Consider the following 6,036-nt stretch of genomic DNA (forward strand, 5'->3'; position numbering starts at 1 on the left):
CCCCCACCCTCCTCTACCCCGCCCCCCACCCTCCTCTACCCCCGCCCCCCCCACCCTCCTCTACCCACCGCCCCCCCCCCCCTCCTCTACCCCCCACCCCCCACCCTCCTCTACCCCCGCACCCCTCTGTGCTGACACTGGACCCTCTACTGGGTTAATACTCTTAGAATTGGACTCCATGTTTCAGCCAACCTCCTGTGTACTGGTAAAACCTCCAAAGGGCTGAGTCACCCTCTGTAATTAGCAGATCTAATTAGCCACCTAACTAACTAACTGTGTAACTGCCACCAGCAGACAGCTAGTTTACTGCTGACTACCACTGAAAGAAACTGCAAGATAAGGTTGAAGTTAAGGTAGATGCTGTGTGCAAAATGTAACTCATTTTTAGAAAAAGATCAACTTTTAAAAGCCTTGGCAGTCCTTCACTCCCTAAATCCCGTGAGATTGGGATCACAGAAAGGACATGTGGAGCTAGTCAAACAAAATCTCTGAATAAATAACCGGTTTGTTATTCAGTCAGCTTGTTCCTGAGTGTTGGATCACAGACATAACTCTCCACGTTTACATATTTACTTTGAGGATGCCTCCCATTGTGTTGTGTGGCCCTTCCACTGTGCGAGCTGGGATAGATTTCAAACAGACCAAGCAACTCAAAATTGGGCCTGCAGGAGGCGCTGTGGGCCATTACCAGCTGTAGAATTGTATCAACCACAATCTGTAACCTCATGGCCCGGCATATACCCCGCTCTGCCATTGCCACCAAGACAGGGGATCAACCCTGGTTTAAGGAAGAGTGCAGAATGGCACGACAGGAGCAGAACTAGGCATAATGAAAGATGAGGAGCTGGATTCTCTGGTCGCCAACGGCGAAATCGTGTTCGGCAATCGGCCAGAGAATCAAAGTTCACAACAAAATCGGGGGCAGCACCGCTATCGGGATGCTCCCGTCCTCCAAGGCGGCGTACTCGCACCACATATCGACGGCCTCAGGACATTGCCTGAAGCCCGCCCCCCCCCTCCGTGCTCCGACCCCGATCGGCCGAGTTCCTGACGGCGTCGGTCACATGTGGTCTGATCCATCGTGAGCTCGACGTGGTGGCTGCGGACTCAGTTGGAGGAAGGCCGATTTGCGGGCAAAGGGGGGGACGGACATTACTCGGGGCTGAGGGCACTGTGGGAGCAGGGGGCCGGGGCAGGCGAGCCAGCCGAAGGAGGGTACTATTTTGCGGGCTGGGTCTGCGAGCAGCCACCGTCATGTTGTACGGCGCAGCCTCTGTCAGCCGCCGCCATGTGCATGCGCGGCCGTGGACCCGGAAATTCTTCGGGCCGTATCGACAGCAAGAGCTGGGAGCTCTACGCTGCCGGCATGCTAGTCCCTAGCAAAATGGGGAATCGATGGCCATTTCACATCATTTTTCTGGCGTAAAACACCATCGTTTCCACACTGGCGGAGGGACATAGCCCCAGAATCAGAGAATGCAGTCCCAGGTGTCAACATGGTGACTATTACTCGAGGGCTACTTTGTTTGCTAAACAGCGGAAGCAGCATGAGATTGGCAGAGCTAAATGCTCCCACAACCAACAGATCAGATCTAGGCAGCACGGTGGCGCAGTGGATTAGCCCTGCTGCCTCACAGCGCCGAGGTCCCAGGTTCGATCCCGGCTCTGGGTCACTGTCTGTGTGGAGTTTTCACATTATCCCCGTGTCTGTGTGTGTCTCGCCCCCACAACCCACGATGTTCAGGGTAGGTGGATTGGCCATGCTAAATTACCCCTTAATTGGAAAAATATTCCGCCTGGAGTCCAGTTATCAGTGGTTTACCGCAGGGATCAGTTCTGGGTCCTCTGCTTTTTGTGATTTTCATTAACGACTTGGATGAGGGAGTTGAAGGGTGGGTCAGTAAATTTGCAGATGATACGAAGATTGGTGGAGTTGTGGATAGTGAGGAGGGCTGTTGTCGACTTCAAAGAGACATAGATAGAATGCAGAGCTGGGCTGAGAAGTGGCAGATGGAGTTTAACCCTGACAAGTGTGAGGTTGTCCATTTTGGAAGGGCAAATAGGAATGCGGAATACAGGGTTAACGGTAGGGTTCTTGGCAATGTGGAGGAGCAGAGAGATCTTGGGGTCTATGTTCATAGATCTTTGAAAGTTGCCACTCAAGTGGATAGAGCTGTGAAGAAGGCCTATGGTGTGCTAGCGTTCATTAGCAGAGGGATTGAATTTAAGAGCCGTGAGGTGATGATGCAGCTGTACAAAACCTTGGTCAGGCCACATTTGGAGTACTGTGTGCAGTTCTGGTCGCCTCATTTTAGGAAGGATGTGGAAGCTTTGGAAAAGGTGCAAAGGAGATTTACCAGGATGTTGCCTGGAATGGAGAGTAGGTCATACGAGGAAAGGTTGAGGGTGCTAGGCCTTTTCTCATTAGAACGGAGAAGGATGAGGGGCGACTTGATAGAGGTTTATAAGATGATTAGGGGAACAGATAGAGTAGACAGTCAGAGACTTTTCCCCCGGGTGGAACACACCATTACAAGGGGACATAAATTTAAGATAAATGGTGGAAGATATATTGGGGGCCTCACGGTAGCATGGTGGTTAGCATCAATGCTTCACAGCTCCAGTGGTCCCAGGTTCGATTCCCGGCTGGGTCACTGTCTGTGTGGAGTCTGCACGTCCTCCCCGTGTGTGCGTGGGTTTCCTCCTGGTGCTCCGGTTTCCTCCCACAGTCCAAAGATGTGCGGGTTAGGTGGATTGGCCATGCTAAATTGCCCGTAGTGTAAGGTTAATGGGGGGATTGTTGGGTTACGGGTATACGGGTTACGTGGGTTTAAGTAGGGTGATCATTGCTCGGCACAACATCGAGGGCCAAAGGGCCTGTTCTGTGCTGTACTGTTCTATATAGAGGGGATATCAGAGGTAGGTTCTTTACCCAGAGTAGTGGGGGCATGGAATGCACTGCCTGTGGAAGTAGTTGAGTCGGAAACGTTAGGGACCTTCAAACGGCTATTGGATAGGTACATGGATTAGGGTAGAATAATGGAGTGTAGGTTAACTTCTTAAGGGCAGCACGGTAGCATTGTGGATAGCACAATTGCTTCACAGCTCCAGGGTCCCAAGTTCGATTTCGACTTGGGTCACTGTCTGTGTGGAGTCTGCACATCCTCCCCGTGACTGCGTGGGTTTCCTCTGGGTGCTCCGGTTTCCTCCCACAGTCCAAAGATGTGCAGGTTGGGTGGATTGGCCATGAAAAATTGTCCAAAATTCTATGATTAACCTAGGACAAAAGTTCGGCGCAACATCGTGGGCCGAAGGGCCTGTTCTGTGCTGTATTTTCTCTATCTGATCTAAGCTTTGCAGTTCTGCCATGTCCAGCTGTGAATGGTGATGAACAAACTAAGCAAATCATTTGAGGAGCAATATCGCATTCTCATTGATGGAGGAACTCAACACGTCTGGGCTAAAGATCAGGCTGAGGCATTTGCAACAATCTTCAGCCAAAAATGCTGTGTGGATAATCCATCTCGGCCTCCTCCTGAGGTGCCCAACAAATGCCTGTCTTCAGCCAATTCAATTAACTCCACGTGGCATCAAAAAATGACTGCCAATGCTATTGCACCTAACAATGTTCTGGCAATAGTGCTGAGGACCTGTGCTCCAGACGTAGCTGTGCCCCTATCCAAGCTGTTCCAGTGTAGCTACAACGCTGGCATCTATCCGGCAATGGGGAAAATTGCCCAGGTACGGTCCAGCCCGGCCAATTACTGCCCTGTCAGCCTTTTCTCAATCATCAGCAAAGCGATTGAAGGGGCTGTTGACAGTTCGATTAAGCAGCACTTACTCAGCAATAACCTGCTCAGTTTGGCTTCTGCCAGGGTCCTTCAGAACCTGACCTCGCTACAGCCTTGGTTCAAACATGGACAAAAGAGCTGAGGTGAGAGTGGCTTTCCTTGACTTTAAGATGGCATCTAGCAGACTGCAAGAAGCTCGAGCGAAACTGGAGTCAGTGGCAATCAGGGTTTCATACCTGGCACAAAGGAAGATGTTTGTGGTTGTTGGAAGTCTATCATCTCGGTCCCTGGACATCATTGCAGGAGCTGCTCAGGGTCCAAATATCTTCAGCTGCTTCATCAATAACCATATTTCCATCGTGAGGTCAGAATTGGGGCTGCGAGCTGTTGCACAATGTTCAGGAACATTCGCGACTCCTCAAGTACTGTTCATGTGGCAAGATTCAGGCTTAGGGTGGCAAATAACATTTATGCCATATGAGTGGCAATGCCCACCTCAACAAGAGAGAATATAAATATTTCACCTTGACACCGAATAACATTACAATCACTGATTCCTGCACTATCAACTTCCTGGGAGTTACCATTGACCAGAAACTGAACTGGACCCAGCCACATTAATACTGTGGCTACCAGGGCAGATCAGAGGCTGGGAATCCTGCAGAAAGTAATTCACCCCCAGTCTCCCTAAAACCTGTCCACCATCTACAAAATACAAGTCAGGAGTGTGATGGAATACTGGCTAAATCGCTGGCTTTTAAAGCAGACCAAGGCAGGCCAACAGCGCGGGTTCTATTCCCGTACCAGCCTCCCCCAACAGGCGCCGGAATGTGGCGACTAGGGGCTTTTCACAGTAACTTAATTGAAGCCTACTTGTGACAATAAGCGATTCATTTCATTTCATTCATTCACTTGTCTGATGAGTGGCAATACTCAAGAATCTTCCAGAACAAAGCAACTGCTTGATTTGCACCCCACTTACCCCCTTCAAATTTCACTCCCTTCATCACCGACGCACTCTGTACAACCAACAGACTTCTCCGGAAGCACCTTCCAATGTCAGAACTCTATGACCTGGAAGTCCAAGGGTTGTAGATAGCTGGGAACACCACCTCCTGCAAGTTCCCCTCCAAGCCACTCACCATGCTGATTTGGAAATATATTGCCGTTCCTTCCCTGTTACTGGGTCAAAATCCTGGAATTCGCTTCCTAACAGCCTGGTAGGTGGTAGCTCAGTTGGCTGGACAGCTGGTTTGTGATGTGGAGCGAGGCCAGCAGCGCGGGTTCGATTCCCGTACTGGCTGAGGTTATTCACGAAGGCCCCTCTTCTCAACCTCGCCCCTCGCCTGAGGTGTGGCGACCCTCAGGTTAAACCACCACCAGTCAGCTCCCCCCCCCCTCAAAGGGGAAAGCAACCTATGGTCATCTGGGACTGTGGCTACTTTACTTTACAAGGAGTGCCTACACCCCATGGACTGCAGCAGTTCTAAAATTCAGCGCACCACCACCCTTTCAAGATGTAAGGGGATAGGCAAATAATGCTGGCCGAGCCTGCGACGCCCACAACCTGTGAACAAATAAATGAAACTGCAGGTAGTGCATTCAGACGTAATTCTCGGTAGCACTTTACAGAGTATCTGAGATGTAACAGAATGGTTTCACAGTCTCTCTCTTGCATCCTGACAGGCATAGTCCAGATCTGAAACCAATCCAAATTGCAAATCAAGGGATAAATTGTTTACCTGCCGATGAATACAGAGTAGAAATAGAGTTCTGAAAATTTTCTCACGTCAGCTGCTGATACAGAAAGTGCCTGGGGCATGCTCCCAGTCCTTTCTGTCCAATAGTGATTGTTCTGTAACTCTTACTGATGCCGTTTGTTGTCAGGTGTTGCATTTCCAGTTTTTCGAGAATGGCACATAAGGGTAAATGTTTCTCGTGTAGAATTACATTGAATCTATAGAACAGAACCAGTCCACACTGCCCAACAGGTCTGTGCTTGTCTCTATAGTCTGCACAGGGGTTAGCACTGTTGCTTCACAACAACCTGAGGAAGGAGCTGCGCTCCAAAAGCTCGTGTTTGAATCAAACCTGTTGGACTTTAACCTGATGTTGTAAGACTTCTTACTGTGCTTCACAACGCCAGGGTCCCAGGTTCGATTCCCGCTTGCGTCACTGTCTATGCAGAGTCAGCATATTCTTCCTGTGTCTGCGTGGGTTTCCTCCGGGTGCTCCGGTTTCTTCC

The 6,036-nt window shown here is 50.2% G+C and overlaps 1 protein-coding gene across 1 annotated transcript in view; it reads right to left on the reverse strand.

Moving 5' to 3' along the window:
- LOC119975136 (transient receptor potential cation channel subfamily V member 3-like) overlaps positions 1-5,629 on the reverse strand; it is a 47,869-nt gene extending 42,240 nt beyond the window's left edge. The window contains exon 1 of the mRNA XM_038814701.1: positions 5,534-5,629. The gene's annotated coding sequence lies outside the window, so the exon portion shown is untranslated. The remainder of the gene's footprint in view (positions 1-5,533) is intronic.
- Positions 5,630-6,036: the final 407 nt, after the last annotated feature.

This window comes from Scyliorhinus canicula, chromosome 12, assembly GCF_902713615.1.
Source record: "Scyliorhinus canicula chromosome 12, sScyCan1.1, whole genome shotgun sequence".
Classification (NCBI taxonomy): Eukaryota; Metazoa; Chordata; class Chondrichthyes; order Carcharhiniformes; family Scyliorhinidae; genus Scyliorhinus; species Scyliorhinus canicula.